Genomic DNA, 22925 nt, shown 5'->3' with positions numbered 1-22925 from the left:
TTCTGACTTGTAAGAAAAGTTTTATCTCTTAGTTACTACTACTCAAGAGAGAAAATAAAAAAACCAAGTATATATTAGGAGAGTTGAGAAGGGAGAGAAAATATCAAGAGAATGGCTTGCTTGCCAGTTTAATCACCTCAATGCAAGATTTTCTTGAGTTTTTGAGGTTGGTTGTACACACTTCAGGGGAATGTGTGAAGAGAGCTAGGCAGCTTTAAAACTGACCTGAGTATAGTTTTAGCTTGGCAGAGTACTGGGGAAATAAGGTTGGCTGCATGCAGACAATAAGTAATCATGACATGAAGACAGCAAGAAAGGAAGATACTCCTAAAAATAATATGAAAGTTTCTTACAAATACTGGGTTTCTGTCTCCTGATCACAAATTACTAGCTGGAAGAAATCCCACAGGCTATCTAGTTTCATTTGGTCATTTTACATATGAGGAAACTAAGACCCAAAGAGGTGAAATAATTTACTTTTGGTCACACAGAAATTAATTAACAGAAGCAGGATTTATGCCCTGCTCTTCTCATTCCAAAGTTCCATTGTAGCTTACTTCCTTAGCATGTCATTAGCAAGTTCACAGGATGTTCACAAAATGCTTTCAACTGAATTGAATCATATAAATAATTCTTGTGTACTGTAACACCATCTTTAATATGATTTTTCAGGAAGGCTATACACCACTTTTGCTTGCAGTTAAAGAAAATAACCAAGACATGGTAGATCTTTTCTTGAAGAATGGAGCAAATGAGAATACCTCAGATAGGCTTGACAGGTACAGTAATTAAAGCTTTAAAGATAAAAAGAGGTAACAATTTCTAGAGAAATAAGAACAACTTCAATCAGGGGACTCTTAGTGAACCACAGTAATTGAAATTGATCATCATTGGGAAAGGGTGAAAATGTTCACAAACATCATCTATAAAAAGAACTGATATTTATGCTTCTGCCACAGAGAAAGCCGTTCATGTGGGCATACCATCCATCGTCAATTGGTGATTTCTTTTTGCAGGTTTTGCTTTACTTGCACAGTATATAAAATTTACACAGTATATAAAATGATCTGTACATATACAATGATACAACCAATTTCTCAAGTGTCATAGTAACCCTAAATACTTAATAAACAAGAAATACCTGATAAAAAACTTTCAATTTCTTCATATTTTGTGGACTAATGAATATTAAACATAATTCTCTAATTTTATATAGTAAACAATATCTTAAGACATGTTTGGATGGACTGACATTTGGTAAAGTAATTTAGAGTTTTAAAATATACAATGGTTCATGTAGCATTGAAAGATATAAAGTTTCCACTAAGGAAATCAATGAATTGGGAATGCAGCTGAAAAAGCTAGAAAAAGAACAAATTGAAAATCCCCAAGTAAATACTGGATTAGAAATACTGACAACCAAAGGACAGCTTAATAACATTGAAATTAAGAAAACTATTGAACTAATAAATAAAACTAAAGAGTTGGTTTTATGAAAAAACCAATAAAGTTGATAAAACTTTGGTCCATTTGATTAAAAAAAGAAATAAGAAAACCAAATTACCAATATTAAAAATGAAAAGGGTTAAACTCACCTCCAATGAAGAAGAAATTAATGCAGTAATTTGATATTACTTTGCCCAACTGTATGCCCATAAATTCGATGATCTAAATGAGATGGGTGATTATTTTTAAAAATACATGTTGCTCACATTAACAGAAGAGGAAGTTGAATACTTAAATAATCCCATCTCAAGCCATCAATGAACTCCCTAGGAAAAAATATCCAGGGCCAAATGGATTTGCAAGTGAATTCTATTAAACATTTAAAGAACAGTTAATTCCGATACTATACAGACTATTTGGGAAAATTGGGGAAGGAGTCCTCCCAAATTCTTTTTATGATACAAATATGGTTTTGATACCTAAACCAGGAAGAGCCAAAACAGAGAAAGAAAATTATAGACCAATTTCTCTAATGAATATAAATGTAAAAATTTAAATAAGATTTTAGCGAAAAGAATACAGCAACTTATCATGAGAATAATACATTCTGATCAGGTAGGATTTATGCCAGGAATGCAGGGCTGGTTCAATATTAGGAAAACTATTAGCATTATTGATCATATCAACAGCAAAATTAACAGAAACCACATGATTATCTCAGTAGATGCAGAAAAAGCTTTTGATAAAATACAACACCCATTCCTATTGAAAACACTGGAGAGCATAGGAATAAATGGAACTTTCCATAAAATAAGAAAATAATAAGCATTATCTACCTAAAACCTTCAGCAGGCATTATATGCAATGGAGATAAGCTAGTTGCATTTCCAATAAGATCAGGGGTCAAACAAGGATGTATCCATTATCACCACTATTATTTAATTTGGTACTAGAAATGTTAGCTGTGGCAATAAGAGAAGAAAAAGAAATGGAAGGAATTAGAATAGGCAAAGAAGAAATGAAGCTGTCACTCTTTGCAGATGATATGATGATATACTTAGAGAATCCCAGAGATTCAAGTAAAAATGTACTTGAAATAATAAATAATAAACAACTTTGGTAAAGTTGCAGGTTGCAAAATAAACAACTCTTCTGCATTTGGGAGGACATCAGAGGAAAGCCAAAAAAGTTTTGATAAGAGTAACGTGGAACAGGTATGTAAAAATGATATTCAAATTTCTGATATTTTACTTTACTAAAAGTGCCTTTCATGCTAGTTTTATTGGAAGTTTTTCAAAACTGAGTTTACTTTTAAATGCTTTTTAAATTACTTCAGAAAATAATGCATGTTTCAGTGAACAAATAGGACTCATTTTTTGCTTGATAAACTATAGGAATCTTTAATCTGAGACTGAATACTGTTAGAAATCACCTCCTAGTGAAATATGTTCATTGTGAATGTAGAAACTTAATGATAAAGCTGGAATTTACTTCATTTCCCCCTATATATAAATGAAGACGATATATAATCAGGAAGTAACTATATGTAATAATTTTCACAAGGTTCCTAAATATTTTAGCTTCAATTAGTTAGGTAGCATAGTAGGTCGGGTCAAGAAAACCTGAGTTTGAATCCATCCTTGGGTTCCTAGCTAACTCTATGATACTGAATAAGCCACCTAACATCTGTAAAGTGATTATGAGTATTGCTTGTCTCACAAAGTGGTTGTGAGAATGCCTTTAAGTGAGACAGAAATGTTAGCCATTGTTATTATTTTAAAGTTGTTTTTTTTTAGTTTCCCCTGCTGTTATATATTTTATAGGACACAGTACAGACAGATGCAGGTGATTGTGATGACTTCACTCAGTCCTCTGATACAGCTGCAGAGGATGATGATTTACCTCCCTGAAACTGTAAGAAGGTTTTGTTATTGATTGAACAACTTCATGTTGATTGTAAGGGTAAGAACATTTTAAAATTTTCTAACAAGATAACAGTGTTAAACAGAAATCAGAGATATGTGTATACAAGAAGATACCACTGAAGTCCTATCCCATTGATACATAGTAAAGTAGAAGAGAGCCTAATCTCTGGCAGCCCTTGGCCAAGGTGAAAGGGACTATGTTGACTGCAGGGTAATAAATTGTTTCAGCCACCTTCTACTTGTTTCAGTTCAAAAAGAATCACTAAGTACCTATTGTATGCTAAATATTCAAAGTTTAGCTAAATTTCCTCATTGAGTGTGCAATCTAATAGGGGATATAGCCTACCTAGGTAACTTGAATATTAATATGTATATTTATATATATATATGTATATACATATATATATGTTTGAAAAGCACAGTCATATTGCTCTATGAGGTTCAGTGGGGGAAAGAACATTAATTTTCAAGAATAAGTAACCTGTGTATGAAGGTAGCATTTGAGTTGAATTTTAAAGAATGGGTATGAATTCAGTAGGTATAGATCATGAAAGTACAGGGAGATGAAATGACCATTTCAACTATGGAAACTGAGTAAAAAAGCAGAAAAATGACAGTGAAAACTCCAGTTTTTCTGGATAGTATATAGCAGTAAGAATTAAAAATGGAAAGTTAAGGGATTACAAATATGCAGAGGACCTAGATTTTATCTGTAGCAAGTCACTTAAACTTGGAACTTCAGTTTCTTAATCTATAAAATGCCATACTTCACAGGATTGTTGTGGGGGCTGTATTTTGTAAGCCTCTAAGTGTTATATTCCATAATGTGTGTTATTAATATTGCATGCTAGGATAAGGTGTATGAATTTTGTTTGCTTGGTTGGTAATAGGAAAACCGTTGAAGAGACTGACCTGACTACATGTATGAAGATATCAGGCAGTGATCTCTTTAATGAACAGAATAGTCAAGATACCAAAATCTTTCATAAAATGGCCCACAATGTCAACAATCTTGCCAATGTTCTACCTAATTTTTATAATTCTTCTTTCACCATGGCATGTAGGATAGTGTACTTGACACGATGCCGTGAATAGCTAGGTTCAGATTCTGCCTTATACACCTACTAATTGTGTGAATCTTCACAAGTCCGTTAACTTCTCTGTGCCTCAGGTTCTTCCTTTGCTTTGAATCTTGGAGCTTCTCATTTCTCCTAATGTCAGATTCACTTCCTGCTACAATCAGTGTAGCTACGTAGAGCAACTGGGTTTTCTCTTGTTGCCTCAATTCTGGTAAACACTGAAATATATAAAGAATTGAAAGTTATCAAGGGAAACCCAATAAGCAAGTCTGTTGAATCTGTAACTTGACATAACATACATTTCTAACTCTGCATTAGGTATAAAGTTGGCTTTCATGTCCAGCTCAGTGGTGAGGGTCCTGACGTGCAGGATGACTCGATCTCAGGCACGCAGTGATGAGGCAGGAGACAGAGATGGTAGAAGCTCCATTTATTAATAGCCAAGTGCAAGCCTTATATGCAAGTTCATCCTTACTTCCGTGCCTGCGGCAGCCTTGTGCACGATCCCCTAAGCTTATGATTTTAAAGGTCAAGCTCATGTCTGTCTTCTTGCTCAAGGAGTATGTTCTGACACCAGGAAGCCCTGCTTGGCTGTTGCAAGAGTCTGGAGGGCCGAATCAGCTAAGTCAGCTTAAGGTACTTAGGCGAGTGGGTTTGTTATAGCCTTCCCTAGCCCCTCAAGCTACTGTGGTCCTCCATAGTCCCTTACAGTTGGCTACATATGGTTCTGAAGAATAAAGGGGTAGCTACTTTGCTTAATGCTTGGAAGAATTTTTCACTTTCCTCTAGTGTTTCAGCTATATTTGGTTAAAGTTACCAGAAGTCTTGCCAATAAATAAATGAAGATGGATATTATGAATGTATGAATGTTATATATTTATTAATATTATAAATCTCTGAAGAAGAAGCAGTGTTTCCATACAACTCTTTAAAGTAAAACAAATTTATGATACTCATAAAATACTTTAATATATTTGCAATATATAGATATTAAGTATATAATCCATTTTATTAATCTTATTTGTCCCACACAGAGTACATGTCAGAATGTTTCCTTTTCACATATATTTTTCTCATATTGTGAAGAATTCTGAGCTTTCAAATTTTTTTATAAAGCAATTCATAACTTAGAGACTCTTTTTCATTGTCTATAATGCTCACAGGGAAATAGGTTATTTTCACATTCAGTGTAAATCTTTTGACAAAGTAATATTTTGCTATATTCTCAGGATTTATACATGGATATGATTTTGTCATTGCCAGAGTATTTGAATTCTAAGTATACTGTTACTGTCTTGTAGATTTTAAACTACTCATATTTTTATTGACTTGTGTTTTTCTCTGTGCAGATCTTATTAAACTTGTGATAACTGAGGATACAGCACTTAGATATGATCAATCAGTAGAATGTAAAGAAAAACATTGTCCACTACTCACCAAAAAAATTAAGAGTTTAGAAAACAAGATCTGTAGACTGCAGGAAGAATTATCAGAAGGAACACAAATGATATCTGAGTTAGAGCATCAAAAAGCAGGATGGAACCAAGAACTCCATAGCACGAGGTGTGGAACTCACAATTTTAAATAAAGCCTTGGAAGCATTTTTCTTACCATTGAAGAATTGTGACAGAGGATTTGAGGTTAGGAAGGCAAAAATACTACATCATTTAAACAATATTATGATTGAGCCGTACTGATTCATTTTTACTCTATGGATATCAGATAGAGATGCATTTTTAGTGAATTTTGAAAGCTGTAGCACAATTAGTTGTATTTTATTTTTTCAAAATGAAGTAAAAAATCCATTGAATAATCAATAGTAATGGCAAAATGGATTAAATTTTATATACATCCCCCTCTACACTTTTTACCAGAGTCATTCAAATGCATCAAAACTCAGGAATTTTGAAATAGTCTTTTCTTCTAGCTACATACAATTTATGATTCTCTTCATTGAATACAAAAAGCAAAAGGACCCAGACTACATGATAGATTTTTGATAGAACTATAATGCCCTGGAGTAACCTGGATAAAAGAAATGGGTTCCTATCTCATTTTGATGAAGACTTATATTGGGGGCAGTGAGTCCCCTACAAAGACCAGAGTACCAGGGGCAGGTCACCTGGAATGAATTCACAAACTCAAGCATTTTTGAGTTCAAGTTAAAGATTTCTTACACTTTTTAGCAGCAAGGGTTCTTAGGGAACCTGCAACCTTAGCCAGGTACAGGAAAAGTTAATTAGGATATTCTATAGTAAAACATGTGCCAAATATGCTAATTAGATGATTCAGGGTGGGATTAAGGAGTGGTTACTTCTTATAGGAACATGTAATTTTGGTTTCTACTGGGCAAGTATTTTACCCAGCATTTATCAGGAAATAGAATGAAGGAGGGGGCAACTATATGGAGATGTGGTTTTAAGCCTGAAACATCACTAAGTCAACTAGTGGTCAGCACTGACTAAGGAATACCAGACTGCTCTCATGAATATCTTGTTGGACAAGAGAAATGTAAAGGAGTGTATGTATATCCAAGGCGAGGATACATATGATTGGTCATTGAGTAGTAAATGTCATTAGGACCAAGTACACAGCCAGGTCAGCCAGCACACAGATGTTGAAACTCATGAACTCTACAGGTGCGGCTAGCTACTGTATCAGGAAATGAGATAATATTTGTTGCTAGGACAGACTGTGTCCTTGGGCTGGGGAGAAACTGCCTAAGATAGTGTTTTGAGGCTAAGGACAAATGTTATCATCAAAGAGAAATGTGATTTTAGAATTGGGGGACAAGCATATGCACCCAAGCACCCCATCAATTTCTGACACATCCTGACTTTGTGATCCTGTGCAAATTATGTAAATTCTCAGTGCCACAGGTATCTGAAACAGGTAAACTCAAAAGTGTAGAGCATGGATCAGTCTGCTTCAATATAGGGAGATTCTTGACAGTGAGTTCCCTACATGGGATCCAGTTCCCCCTAAATTAATGTTCTTTTCCTTTAGACATCCAGATGAGTATATTCAAATGGCACTTATTCCTTATTTCTACTGAATTGTCATTGAAAAAAGGCAATTTTAATCTAGGTTTACTCTGAAGCAAGAGGAAATGAAGCAAGTGATTGCAGAAATGCTATTTCCAAATATTAGACTTGAGTTAAGAAAAAAAGAACGAGGTAGTAAAAAAGTGGAGCTAAGACAGGAACTTAAATGCCCTCTCAGAACTCTGGACCTTGAACTGAAAACAGTAGCAAATCATTTGAAACAGGTGAATTGTAATTTAAAAGTCACTATCTCCATCTTTTCTTGTTAAGAATACTTATGGGTTCCCTGGGAGTGGGGAGGTAAATAATTACAGTTTTCAAGAAAGAGCTATGCTTTTTATGTCGAGTACAAGTAAGTTAGGTTCAATCATTTGTAAATATGTACATATAAATATAAAACAAAAAATAAAATTTTCCCATATTACAGCATTTGAATGTAAAATTACAATCTAAAGATTCATGGAAAAGTAAAGTGGAATTAGTACTTTTTAAAGTATTTCTCACAAGAGAGAATCAGTATGGTGTAGGGAATAGAACTAGCCTCAAATCCGAGAAGATCTGGGTTCAAATGTTGCCACGGAGTTCATCTCACCTGACCCTTGGCCAGAGGTTTCAAATTCCCCCAAATCTGTCCACAAAACTCAATACTGGGGGAATCTATTTGACACCAATGCTCTATCCTCAGCTTCCATAGGAATATAAGTTCCAGAGAACTCCTCTCCATTTATAGAGAGTTTCCTTACCTGAAAATTCTTGACTATTGAAATTGCCAGGTCATTCCCTTTTTCTCTTCCTTTCATTACACTCTAGTACAAATCCTTTAGTCTGTCAGAGTAGTTTATTGTTCTCTAGGATCTTTATCTTTTGCTTATTTACTTATCAATTTACTTAAAATTATGCAAACCTTTTTACATGGAGTAAAGGTAAAGTCTTAATAAGTCAGAGCACTGAACTGAACCTATTAAAGAGATGAAATTCAGTAAGGAAGAATGTAAAATTATATAATTAGATACAAAAATAGTTTCATATGTATAAGTTGGGGGAAATAAGATTAGGTAGGATTTTGTCTGAAAAGATGCAGGAATCTTAGTTCTAAGCTGAAGCTGAGTTAGTGCTGTTATTTGACAACCCAAAAGCTAGTGTAATTTTGCATCCCATTCAGAGAATCATAACTTTCAAAACAGAGAAGGTGAAAATACCTCTGTGCTCTGAAGTGAATAGACTTGGCTTGTCCTGTTTAACTCGTTTGTGGCTCCCACAGAATTATGCTAGCTAGTAAGCAGGATGACAAACAGGATGAGGAAGGGCCTTGGGGTTGATGATTTGTGAGGATCTGTTAAAGGAACTAGAGATATTGATCCTTCTGTCTTCAAGTTTTTGAAAGACTGTCATGTGGAAAAAGGATGAAACTTGCTCTGCTTCAGCCTGAGGGACAGAGCTAAGAGCAATGGATCAGAGTTGCAAAGATGTACATTTTTAAGATTCATGTCAGGAAAAAATTGTTAACAAACAGAACCAGAACCATCCATAAATAGAATGAGTTCACTTGAGAGATGGTGGCCAACCCCACCCGTGAAGACCCCAAGCTGAGGCTTGTAAGAGTTAGGTACTTTACCCGGGATATGGATTGCACTAAGTAGTGGTGGAGGTTCCTTTCCAGCTTGGAAATGCCTTCCTTCTTGTTGCTTTTCATTTTCAGTAGCCTGCTTTTCTTTTAATATTTAAAGCTATTTTCTGTTCTTTTTCAGATTCTATATTCATTAAAGGTAAAATGTTGTTGCTGACTTTTGAAGGAAAAAGATAATTTAAAATTTAATGAAATTGTTGTCTCCAGGATGAGGAAGAACTAAATGAAACTCAGACAACTTTTTCTGGAGCTGAATGCCAGAGCTCTACAAGGAGGAATTCTGAATAATCCTCTTTGGAAGCAGAAAGAAAAAGAAGTAGGTGCTTCCAAAATCACTCAGACTTCTGGAGGTATTCACTTTGGTCATTTTCAAATCTAACTACATATTTTAAAAGTCAGGATTTCTGTTCTTCATTTTGGGACATATTTGTCATCCTCAGTCCCATCCATCTGTCTGCAACAGACAAGTCAGGACACACCTGGTGATCAAAATCCTCATATGCTGTTTGTTTTGCTTGGTTGTTTCTTTTTTTTCATTGAATGGTCACTCCTAAGGCCCAACTGTACTTCTACTGAAAAAATCCCTGGTTCTCAGTAGTGCCTCTGCCCTTTCTGGACATAGGAAAGGGGTGGCTCATCAGTGTCACTAACTCCTAAGTTAGTGGGAGAAAGGAATGCAACCAGGAAGAACCACTTTTCTTCCTTGTTTAAATGATTTCATCTGTTTGCCCTTTTCAGGGCAGAGAGTAAGGGTTACAAAATATATGTTAATAGTTTGCTCTATTTCACTTTGTTATCTCACTCATGTTCCATGAAAGAGAAGCAATAAAATTATTTGCCACAGGAAAAAATTTCACTTAGCTTTCTGATATATGGCTCTATCCATGATCTGGATTCCTACATTCCTTCAAATTCATCATTGCTCAGCATGATAGAAATATATGTTCATCAAATGCCAAATTTTTCATTTTCATATTTTTTTAAACAATTGTTTGAAGTAAATCGTTTGGGTTGTTGGCCCTTAGTAATCCTTTCTTGCCTGTGCACTGGAATGCTTCTCAGTTGTTACCTCCTCATACCCTCCTGCTGGCTTTCTAGAAAGGATACCACATATAAATCTTTCCACCAGTCCTGAATGGGGCCCAATGCTCATGGACCAGTTTTACTATGATGAGAGTGCAATATCCAGTTTTTCTACTTTGGTCTTGTGTGGTGTACTAGATCCGTACCTAAAAATTTATGAAATAAAGAAGCATCTCGAGGTAAGAAGAGAAAGTGTTTATTCAGTTCTCCAGAGAAAGTACAGACTAGTGGAATGAGGCAACTCACAAAGAACAAAGCATTATTATATACCCTAATGCAGAGAATTGAGCCCTCCACCATCCCTCATCTCCATTGACTGGGAGGCAGGCTTAAAATCTGGGCTAAAAAGCTAGACAAGGAAACCAGGAAGTTAAGCACAATCAATCCAGACATATACCTCCTTATTTGGCAACTAGCTAACTAACTAACTGCAGATGTGACAGAAGTATATAAAGTGAGGTGAAATGGAGGGGGTTCTTGGAGCAGGGAATTAACGATTCCTTACTTGGCAAACTTAATGAGGACGTGGAAGTAATATTAAAATCGATGGGAAAGAGTTGGATTCCACAGATTGTGTCCTTATTTGGTAAAACTCTAGTGCTGAGATAGCACTAATAGAAAGGAGGGAGGGTGCCTAGTGCCCTTAGTCCCTGAATTCCTGGAAGCAAGGTGTCCAAATCCCTGCAAGCTTAAAATACAAATAAGCTTTCATTCTAAAAATAAAATCTACTATTTTCCTGCTACATGAAGTCTTCACAAGGTCCTTATCTCACTCAGCCTCAATAATTCTTTCCATTCCCTTACAATATGATGATTAAAGCTAGGTTACCCTCACTAGGAGACCACACTCCAGGTTTCACTTTTCCCATCGCTAAAATGAGAGGTTTTGACTAGATAACTTCTAAAAGTTTTAAATCAATGATGCTATGAAAATGCTACAGATGTATTAGAAAATAAATTATTCTTAGGACTTCCACTAAGAAATTTAAGACTTATCACTTTATTGTTCCAGAGGTAAGATAATTGTACCAGGACAATGACTCTAAATGTAAGACAAATGCTTATCTTCAACACCTAAGAGGAAATTAGCTAATGGAAAGCATGCTAGATTTGGAGTCTGAAGAGTCCTGGACTATTTCCTAACCTAAGTCCTAATCTGTAAAATAGTGAGAATAATATAAATATTTCTCTCATAAGGGTGTTGCAAGGCTTAGGTGAGATAATGTATGAGAAGAACTTTGTAAAATACCTTAAAACGCAATGTGTCATGAAGACTTCAGAGAGGCCTGGAAGGACTTATATGAACTGATGCTGAGTGAATGGAGCAGAACCAGGAAAACTTTGTACAGAAGAACAACCAGTGTGTGCAAGGAAATTTTCTGGTAGACTTAGTACTTCATTGCAATGCAAGGACTTAAAAAATTCCCAATGGACACTTGAAGCAAAATGCCTTCCACATCCTGAGAAAGAAGTGTGGAATTTCATCAGAGAATGAAGCAGACCATTTTCTTTTCTGTTCTGTTTTGTTTTATGGTTTCTCCCATTCACTTTAGTTCTTCTAGGCAATATAACTAAGGTGTAAATGTACTTAGTAGGAATGTATGTGTAGAACCTATATAAGATTGTACACCATCTCAGGGAGGGAGTGGACATGGAAAGTGGAAGGAGATGGAGGAAAGGGAAAAACATCTAAGATATATGGAAGTGATTGTAGAACACTGAAGACAAGTAAAATATTTTAATATAAAAAAGGCAATGTGTAAATATTAAGTTTTGTTTTGTTTTGTTTTTTTTTGCAATACTATGCCTAACCAGTGTGGAATAGAATGGATAGAGCAATGGAAATAAAATATGCTGAAAGGCAGACAGCTTTGTGGGCTTAAAAGTACAGTCCATATCTTCTGATTGATGAAGGACTTTTAATAACTGTTCCTTGTGAAAACTGAGTCTAACAGAAATGTGAAATATGGGCAACTCCCTCAATTTAATTTTCTCTGAATAAACTATGCTTCTTGGTACCTTGACATTTATTTTGAATTACTAAGGAAAAATCAGAATACATAATTGTATTCTGAGTAGCATTTTTTTCTGTTTGTTATGTTTAGGATCCTGACAGCCATGAAAAAGAAAAATATCTGTTGGATAAAAATCGAATGTTACAGGATGCAGTTGCCATGTTCACACTCGAACTAGACACAGTAAAATTAAGGATCAAGAAAAAGAAAATCAATATAGAGAAGATATTGAAGTTTTAAAAGAAAAGAATGATGAGCTTCAAAAGGAATTACAACTGAATGAAGAAGTATTAAGAAAAATCATATTCCAGTACAGTGGACAAGTTCTGACAGCTGAGAATGCAGTGCTGAAGTCTATATTGGAGTATGCAAAACAAAACACAGACTAGAGAGAGAAACTGCATCATGCAGTTCCCGTGTGATTTCTGCTATTCACGATCATGAGCAAAGTGAGCCATCAAAACTAGCCATCGAACGTTCCTTTCTAAGAGAACATGATGAGGGGCTTCATTTGCAGGATAAACTAAATCATGACTTGTCTACCCTAACAGCCCTCTAAAGCTGAAAGTAAAGCCTAGAGGTAGAGAATGAGCTACACCATGTACATGATTCCCTCAGGGAAAAGACATTCATTTTAGAAAGCATACAAAGAGAATTAAACCATGCCCAACAGAAGGCAAAGGAACTTGAACATGCAAGTCAACTGGAAAAGGAAAACTGAACAAATATATTGTTGAAAATGAATCTATCCAAGAAAGATTAGTCCAAATCCTGAGTGAAAATATGTTTTTTGAGCAACAGCTTGAAAACACCCAAAACAGAACCATCATTAAGGAAAATCTATTGAGTGATGCCCAGGTACAATTTATTGATCTCTTCAATATCATTTGTGCTGATACTGAAAAACAAGTTCTTGTGGTATAAGAGAAAAATAAAGTGTTAATCAGTGTATATAACCACTTAAGAGAGCAAATGTGTAAATATGAAAATGAGAACGCTGAATGAGAAGTAGGACTTTTAATATTATACTTGGATAAGCATTTAAGTTTTTGAAATGAAAGTCAAAATAATTTTGATAATTAAATAGATACATGAAAATAATTTTAAATAAAAAAGTAATAGTATAAAAATAAGATTAAAAATATTAAATTATAAAAATCATCTTTCAGATAAGACGACTCACTTTGCTTAAAGAAATTATTTAGTCTATGAAATTTTCATATCATAGGTATAGATAGTGTTATCGCTTGTGCATAAATACTAATAAATTTTATTATTCTAATGCTATTCCTAGCATTCCATTTTAGTACTGAAATGGAATAACTTATTTGAAATGCTAAAATTTATGAAGAATCCTACAAAATTATGCTAGGAATAATATAGCAATTAAAATCAGATATCTCCATTGAGTTACTGTGGCATATTACTGTTACCCATTTCATAAGTATTTTAAACATGCTCCTCAGTCTGACTGGTTTTTATTCAGACTCCTTTGAACTAATTTTAGAAACATTGAAGACTGGATCCTATTTTTAGTGAAATTCCAAAGACTAGCCATTACTTTTCTTTAATATTTAGGACAGTAATTATATTCAAAAAGATTTTGATTATACATTAAGCATTAATATTTTTGAGTTATTAGTCTTATTTTTTTTGATGGTTTGTACTTCCCTAGACATTTTTTTATTTATCTCAGTATTTTTTATTGTTACTAACTATTCTTGCTCAGTGTTCAAAATTGCAGTTTCTGGAATCACTGACTTTTATTTGTTGAATATGAACTGCTCCTTACAATCTACTAGCAGTTCTCATTATCTGTGATTTTTCAGATACGCAATGTGTAAAAATTTTGTAAAAAAAAAAAATTTTAGTTATATTTTTAGTATATGTGATCGTGTATTTGAATTCAGTCGTTCCATACTATAATTTATTTTACTTGTAGGAATTCAGTTACTTAGGGCAATTTTATTTTCTCAAGTTTACATTGGCTTCTTTTAGCTTTACATATCCTTTAAAAAAATTACCAGATTTTATTTAAATTTAGTTTTACAAGGTACCTAATGACACCTAATAAGAGAAAAAAAGATTTAATTTCTTTTGCTTTTTGGTTTCATTTGCTATTGGTAATTTGTGCATTTATATGCTTTACCATACGGTGAAAGTGAAGATGATATTTTGTAGCATATCTGTCCATACATTTACAACTGTATATTTCTCTGTAATTAAAGAAGTACACAGTCATATATATATACATATATACATATATATATATATACATATATATATATACATACACACATACATATATGTGTGTGTGTGTGGATGAATATATGTATATATGTACAAAATTGTGACCTTGCAGTGTACTGTGTATACAAAAGTGGGAGAAGTACCACATTTTGTATGGTTTCCCCTTTTTCTGTCCATTGACTACAACCAGGAGTGTAATTCTTATGCTAACAGATAAGGGAATTGCTTTGAAGGCTTGGCAAAGACAGTTGAAGATGTAAATAGTAGTTAGCAACCATATTTGTTGCCGTTTTGGCTTTGAGCAAACCAAAACATTCTTGTCAAGTGCTTTACCAAGTCTGTCTTGTATTCTGAGTAGCATTTTTTTTCTGTTTGTTATGTTTAGGATCCTGACAGCCAGGAAGTCTGACAAGCATATCAGCGCCTATATTCGTTCCCCAGGGGAAACTATGAGAGGAAGGAAAATGCAACCTATTCTTATAGATGTCCTCCTCATTCTCAGCACAGGTGCATAGAAATAAGGTAGTTAACTCGTCTTAAAAATGTAAGGGGAAACCCTTGATGTTTCTATCAAATAGAAAAACTTTGGATTGTTCCCACTCCATTCCCTCACCTTGCATGTAAATTTCAGATAAAATATATTGGTTCCTAGTAACTTTGGAGGTGGTATAATTTTTCTCCAAAAGAGATAATGGGGAAATCAAGCTGAATGCATTGCTTAATAGGAAGTATACTGAGCAAGAAGAGAACATTTGATCCATGCTGAGTGGAGGTTGTGTAGTATACTCAAAAGAGCTTTGTAGTCTCAGGAGCCAAGTTCCAGTCCTTTTCTCTATAAATGACTACCCTTAGGACCTTGGGTGACTCATTTAACCTTTTTGAGCTTTAGTTTTTCTCTTTGGCAAAACGGCGTGGTTGTATTAAATAGCCCCTAAGGTATTTCTAGCTCTAAATCTATGATAATTATGAATATATTGATGAAATTAAGTTGCATGTGAAAATATTTATATATGTTAATTTTGAAAGTATATTTATTTTATGTGAGCTAATATTGTTTTATGAAATCATTAATCAACTCCCCTATTATTCATTGTCTTCATTTCCCTATTATAGCTTCTGAGCAGGTTGCAAAGACTTTGTGTAAGACATGCCCTCCCTCCTTGAAGAATTTTCATTCTCACTGGGAAACCAATACAAAATAAAGGAAGTTCATTTATTATACAAGGTAGAATTTAAACAACTACTAAGTGAATGGTATACCTATAAATATTTATAAAACAGAAATTACTATACTTGGAGGTTTGAGCAGATGGTATTAATCCATTCCTGGCTTCTCAGCGCCAAAAATACTCGATGCAAATGTGCTGAGTTAACACCTCTGGCGGAAGAACAATTGGTGGAATACTTACATTTTTTTATGTGTATACATGTATATTTGTATATATATTTATATATCTGTTCCTATGTGTGTATATGCACACATAAAAATATACATGTATGCATACACATGTACATGCACATAAATACATGTGTGTACATACATACATATATGCGCACGCGTGTGTGTGTATATGTATGCCTGAAATTTGTTAAAAATCTACCCCTGAGGGTAACTTTTTCCAGATTTTGAGTCCTGGCTCAGCCCATTGCCATCTAGATAACTTTCGACAAGTGATTTTCTGTTTCAGGCCACTGCTTCATCATTTATAAAATGATGTACTAACTTATCACTAATGTCACTCTTGGCTCTAACAGTCCATAGTTCTAAATGAGTGAACTGCAGTACTGTTACAATGTAACAATGGATATGAATTGGAATGAATAGTTGTTGAGGGTCCCTTACAACTTGAAAATGCTATCTTTCTTATTCCTTTTCATTTTCAATAGTCTACTTTTCCTAGAAATTTTTATCTATTTTCCATCCTTTTTCACATTCTATATTCCAGTTAAAGTTAAAATGCTTTTGTGGAATTTTGAAGAAAAAAGTGATTAAAAATTTTTGAAATTGTTGTCCCCAGGTTGAAGAAGAGTGAGATGACACTCAAGGACAAAGACAGGATCTGAGGCCAAAACTTTGCAAGCTGGAATTCTGAATAATCCTCCATGGATGAACAAAGAAATAGAATCTGCTGCTTACAAAATGACTCAGACTGGTAGCCATTTTGGGTGAGCAGTAACAGCGATGGGTGAGCAGCAATATATGTATAGGAAAGACAACACTTCATCATGAAAAAGCTGTTCAGAATGTGTCTGTCAAGCTGACAGATGGCTTTTGTCAAGCCTCCTCCACCAGAGTACATAAATGCCAGAAAGACTGGCTGTCTCACAAACCAGCTGCAGAATCTGCAGAAGGTAGTCCTGAAGGCTCTATGGTAGCACAGCTTCTCTTGGCCCTTCCAGCAGTCTGTGGATGTTACCAAGCTCAATCTCCCAGACTATTACAGCATCATTAAGAGGTCAATGGATTTGAGTACAATTAAAAAGCACATGGAACATAAATATTATGTGAAAGCCTCAGGATGTATTGAAGACTTGAAAACTTGAAAAATGTATTGAAGACCTTAAAAATATATAGGGAGAAATATATTCTCCCAATATATTCCTCACTCATCCATTAATTTTATTTATTTACATATCATCCCTTCCTATTCAACTCAACCTGTACTCTCTCTCTCTCTCTCTCTCTCTCTCTCTCTCTCTCTCTCTCTCTCTCCCCATATATGTGTGTGTGTGTGTGTGCGTGTGTATGTGTGTGTAATTCCTCCAACTACCCAAAATACTGTGAAAAGTTTCAAGAGTTACAAATGTTATCTTTCCATGGAGGAATGTAAACAGCTCAGCTTTAGTAAGTCCCTTAGGATTTCACTTTCCTTTTTACCTTTTCATGATTCTTTTGATTTTTGTGTTTGAAAGTCCAATTTTCTATTCAACTCTAGTCTTTTCATCAAGAATGCTTGAAAGTCCTCTGTTTCATTGAATGACCATTTTTTCCCCTTGAAGTATTATACTCAGTTTTGCTTGGTAGGTGATTCTTGGTTTTAGTCCTAGTTCCTTTGACTTCTACAATATCATATTCCAAGCCTTTGATCCCTTAATGTAGAAGCTGCCAGATTCTTTGTTATCCTGATTGTATTTCCACAATACTGGAATTGTTTCTAACTGCTTGCAATATTTTCTCCTTGACCTGGGAACTCTGGAATTTGGCTATGATATTCCTAGGAGTTTTTCTTTTCAGATATCTTTTAGGAGGTGATTGGTGGATTCTTTCAATATTTATTTGCCCTCTGGTTCCAGAATATCAGAACAATTTTCCTTGATAATTTCATGAAAGATGATGTCTAGCTTTTTTTTTTGTGATCATGGCTTTCAGGTAGTCCCAAAATTTTAAATTGTCTCTCTGGGATCTATTTTCCAGGTAATTTGTTTTTCCAATGAGATATTTCACATTATATCCTATTTTTTCATTCTTTTGGTTATGTTTCATAATTTCTTGGTTTCTCATAAAGTAATTAGCTTCCATCTGCTCCATTCTGATTTTTTTAAAAACTGTTTTCTTCATTGAGCTTTTGAACTTTCTTTTCCATTTGACTAATTGTGCTCTTTAAAGCACTCTTCTCCTCGTTGGCTTTTTGGAACTCTTTTGCCATTTATGTTAGTCTATTTTTAAAGGTATTAATTTTTTCAGCATTTTTTTAGGTTCTCCTTTAGCAAGCTGTTGACTCACTTTTCATAATGTTCCTGCAAAGCTCTCATTTCTCTTCCCAATTTTTCCTCCACCTCTCTTAGTTGATTTTCAAAATCCTTTTTGAGCTCTTTGATGGCCTGAGAGCATTGCATGTGTATTTTGGAGGTGTTGGATGCAGAAGCCTTGCCTTCCCCTGATATTTTGCATTGTTCTTCATCATCCAATAGAATGGAAAAAAATAACTGTTCACCAAGAAAATAGTCTTCCATAGTCTTATTTTTTTCCATTTTTTGGTCATTTCCCCAGCCAGTTACTTCATTATTGAATCCATTGTCCAGAGGATGGTATACTCTGGGGATCTGTAAGTTCTCAGTTCCCTCAAGGTGGCACAATCAAGGGAGAGGAATTTATTTCTCTCCTGGTCTGCACTCTGATCTGTGAGCAGGATTCCCTCTATAGAGCCTCTACCAGCTCCACCATACCACCTAGCACTCCTTCTCACCCCAGGGCCACCACTCAGGAGTGAGATCCAGATGAGTTTCTCAATTCCCCCAGAAGCTTTAGGCCAGGACTCCAACAATGGAAGCTAGACTGCTGCATTCCCTTCTCACCCAAGTGAAAGAGCTTTCTCACTGTCCTTTGAAGCAGTCTTTGGCATTTCTGAGTTGAGGAATCTGGGACCTGCAGCTGCTGCTGGTGGTGCCTTGGAGCCCAGTCCTGTCCTTGTTGCAGTACCGCCCATTCTGTGCAGAGCTCTGTGTGGCACTATTGACCTTTTCTGTTGTCCTTCCAGGCTGCACTGGACCAGGAATCTCTTTCATTCTGTCATGTTGTGACTTCTGCTGCTCTAGAATTTGTGTAGAGTCATTTTTTACAGATATTTAATGGGCTGTGGGAGGAGAGCTGCTAAAGGTAAATGCTTCTACTCTGTTATCTTGGCTCTGCCACTTTGACAATATGTTTGTTTCATTTATTCTTTTCCAGGTCATATGTGTGTTCAAGTTCCTTTGCTTTCTTTTGGGCATGGTTTAATTCCCTCTGTGTGCTTTCTCAAATGAATGTCTTTTCCCTGAGGGAATCATTTACGTGGTACAGCTCATGTTCTAACCTGCTGGTTTTACTTTCAGCTTTAGAGAACTCTTGACAAAGAACACCATTGTTCTCTATTAGGCTAGACATATGATGATTTAGTTTGTCCTGTAAATGAAGCCACTCATCACATTCTCCTTGAAATGAATGTTCAAGAGCTCATTCTGATGTCTCATATTGCTCATGAAAATGAATAGCAGAAGTCAGATGGGAACTGTATGATGCAATTTCTCTCTCTAGTCTGTCTATGTTTCCTTTTGCATTGTCCAATTTAAAGTTCAGCACAGCGTTCTCAGTTATCCAAACTTTTATTCGTCCACTGTACTGGAATATGATTTTTGTTAATGCTTCTTTATTCATTTGTAATTCCTTTTGAAGCTCATCATTCCTTTCTTTTAAAACTTCAATTTCTTCTGTATAGTGATTTTCTTTTTGCTGATCCTTAATTTTTACTGTGTCTAGTTCCACTTTGAGCATGGCAACTTCACACTGTACGATTTTATTTTTTTCTACCCAATATTTTTCCTTTTCATTCCTAACAGGAACCTAAATAAAATAAACAGAAAAAAAATGCTACTCAAAATAAAAGTACATATTCTTATTTTTGCTTAGCAATTCAAAACGAACCCCCAGAGGCCAAGAAGTATAGCATATTCACAGAAAAAATAAACTGAGGGAGTTTCACCTATTTCACATTAATGTCACACTCAATTTTTCCAAAGAACAGATCTTAAAAATGCTTCATCAATCAGAAGATATGGGCTGTAATTTTAGGCCCACAAAGCTGTCTGCTTTCAGCATATTTGATTTCCTTTGTTCTATCCATTCTATCCTACACTGATTAGTCATAATGTCACAATAAAAATAACAAAACCTAATATTTATACAGGCCTTTTAAGGTTTTTGTAAAGTACTTTCAATACATCATCTCACCTAAAACTTGCATCATCCTTATGAGGGAAATATTTATATCATTCTCCCCATTTTGCTGATTAGGATTTAGGGTAGAAGAAATTGTTAAACAACCTTCCCATTATCACATGTATTAAGTATTAGTAACTGTGACTCAATCCAGGTCTCTTCACACTCCAAATCTACTATGGATTTCCATTAACTAATTTCCTCTAAAATATTGAAGATAAGCATTTTTTCTACATTGAGAGTCCTTGTTCTGACACAATTATGGTAGCTCCAGACCAAAGAAGTGGTAACAGTATAAAATTTTTTAGTAGAAGGCTTGAGAAAAAGCTGTTTTCTGATAAATCTGCAACATTTTCATAGCATCATTGATGCAAAATTTATACAAGTCATCTAGTCGAAATCTCTCATTCAGGCATGGGAAAAACAAAACCTGGAGTGTAGTCTTCCGTTGGTGGTAATCTAGCCTTAACCATGAAATTTTAAAGGAACAATGAAAGAATTATGGACGCCAAAGTATAAAAAGTGGATATTGCACTCCCATTATAGCAAAACTGATCCAGGAGCATTGGGTCCTATTCAGGACTGGTGGAAAAAAGCTAAGAGACCCCATTTTACGAGATCCCTTCTAGAAAGAGAGGAGGAAGTCATGAATAGGTAGCAGCCACGTTAAATGAAGCACTGCAATTCCCATGCACAAAAGGATTACTAAAGGCCAGCAATCCAAATGATTAACTTCAAACTGTTGCAAAATATTTAGAAAATGTAAAATTCAAAATCTGAGATTTGATGAACTTATGTTTTTATCATGCTGAGCAATGAAGAATGTGAATGAATGAAGGAATTCTTGTGGTGGATAGAGCCATATGTCAGAAATCCAAGTGAAATTTATTCCTGTTGCCAATAGTTGTATTCATTCTCTTTCATGGAACCTGAGTGAGACAACAATGTGAAATAGTCCAAACTATTAACATATATTTTGTAGCCCTTACTCTCTGCCCTGAAAAGTACCAACAGATGAAGTCACTTAATCAAGGAAGAAAAGCAGTTTTTGTTTGAGGTGTCACTTGCTACCTAGTTGCATTCCTTTCTCCCACTAACCTAGGGCTTAGTGACACTGAGGATCTGCACCTTTTCTATGTCCAGAAAGGGCAGAGACACTACTGAGAACCAGGAATTTTTTCAGTAGTAGTACACTTGGATCTATGGAGTGGTCATTCTCAAAGAAAAGAAACAACCAAACCAAACAAATAACCGGTGCTGATTTTGGTCACCGTGTATGTCGGAACATATCTGCAGCAGACAGACTTAAGTGACTGAGGATGACAAATATGTCCAAACATGAAGAAGGGAAATCCTTACTTTTTAAATACGTAGGTAGATTTGAAAATGACCAAAGTAAACACCTCAGAAGCCTGAGTCATTTTGTTTTCAGTTCACAAGCTCTTTATTAGATGAAAAGTTACAGAGAGTAATAATTTCATGTACTGAATAATTTCTTTAAGCAAAGTGATTTATCTGAAAGATGATTTTTATAATTTAATATTTTTATTTTATTTTTATACTATTACTTTTTATTTAAAATTATTTTCATGTATCTTTTTAATTATCTATATTTAATTACATTGCATTTTATTATTATATTCACATTCTGTTATGCACTAGTACGTTATTATTATCTTATTATTTAATATTATTGCTTCTCATTCTCCTGTTACATATCAGAATTTTTTCAATGAAATTTAATAATATCATCTGCCTGATGAAAATTCAAATTGCTGAATTATCTTCATCAAAATTACTTTGACTTTCATTTCAAAAAGTTAAATGCTTATCCAAGTGTAATATTTAAACACCTACCTCTCTTTCGTCCTCATTTTCATATTTCTACATTTGCTCTCCTAAGTGGTTACATTCACTAATTAACACTTTATTTTTCTCTTCTACCATAAGAACTTGTTTTTCAGTATCAGCACAAACGTTACTGAAGAGATCAACAAACTGTACCTGGGCATCACTCAATAGCTTTTCTTTAATGATGGTTTTCTTTTGGGTGTCTTCAGGCTGTTGCTGAAAAAACATTTTCACTCAGGATTTGGGCTAATCTTTCTTGGAGAGATTCATCTTCAACAATATGTTTGTTCAGTTTTCCTTTTCCAGTTGATTTGTGTGTTCAAGTTCCTTTGCTTTCTGTTGGGCATGGTTTAATTCTCGTTGTGTGCTTTCTAAAATGAGTGTCTTTTCCTTGAGGGAATCATGTGTATATGGTGTAGCTCATTCTCTAACCTTTACTTTACTTTACTTTCAGCTTTAGAGAGCTCTTGACAAAGGACATTCAGGGTAGACAAGTCATGATATAGTTTGTCCTGTAAATGAAGTCCTTCATCAAGTTCTCCCAGAAAGGAATGTTCAATGGCTAGTTTTGATAGCTCATTTTGCTCATGACTGTGAATAGCAGAAATCACATGGGAACTGTATGATGCATTTTCTCTCTCTAGTCTGTCTGTGTTTTGTCTTGCATTCTCCAATATAGACTTCAGCACTGCATTCTCAGCTGTCAGAACTTTTACTTGTCCACTGTACTGGAATATGATTTTTCTTAATACTTCTTCATTCACTTGTAATTCCTTTTGAAGCTCATCATTCTTTTCTTTTAAAACTTCAATATCTTCTCTATATTGATTTTCTTTTTCTTGATCCTTAATTTTACTGTGTCTAGTTCGAGTATGAGCATGGCAACTGCATCCTGTAAGATTCGATTTTT

At 34.7% G+C, this 22925-nt stretch overlaps 1 long non-coding RNA gene across 4 annotated transcripts; it reads left to right on the top strand.

Moving 5' to 3' along the window:
* Window positions 1-21654, top strand: LOC140527819 (uncharacterized). Of its 4 annotated transcripts, none has more exons than XR_011974938.1 (9): window positions 1-779; window positions 2578-2660; window positions 3270-3408; window positions 5800-6090; window positions 9243-9437; window positions 12310-13077; window positions 14855-14991; window positions 15583-15694; window positions 16488-21654. It is a non-coding gene; the product is annotated as an uncharacterized lncRNA (long non-coding RNA). The 4 variants fall into 4 exon arrangements; XR_011974939.1 differs by having other exon boundaries at window positions 2572-2660; window positions 14855-14976; XR_011974936.1 differs by having other exon boundaries at window positions 2572-2660.
* The last annotated feature ends 1271 nt before the right edge of the window (window positions 21655-22925 follow it).

Source organism: Notamacropus eugenii, chromosome 2 (assembly GCF_028372415.1).
Source record: "Notamacropus eugenii isolate mMacEug1 chromosome 2, mMacEug1.pri_v2, whole genome shotgun sequence".
Classification (NCBI taxonomy): Eukaryota; Metazoa; Chordata; class Mammalia; order Diprotodontia; family Macropodidae; genus Notamacropus; species Notamacropus eugenii.
Note: the sequence above shows the minus strand (reverse complement) of the source record. Positions and strands in the feature narration are given on the sequence as shown.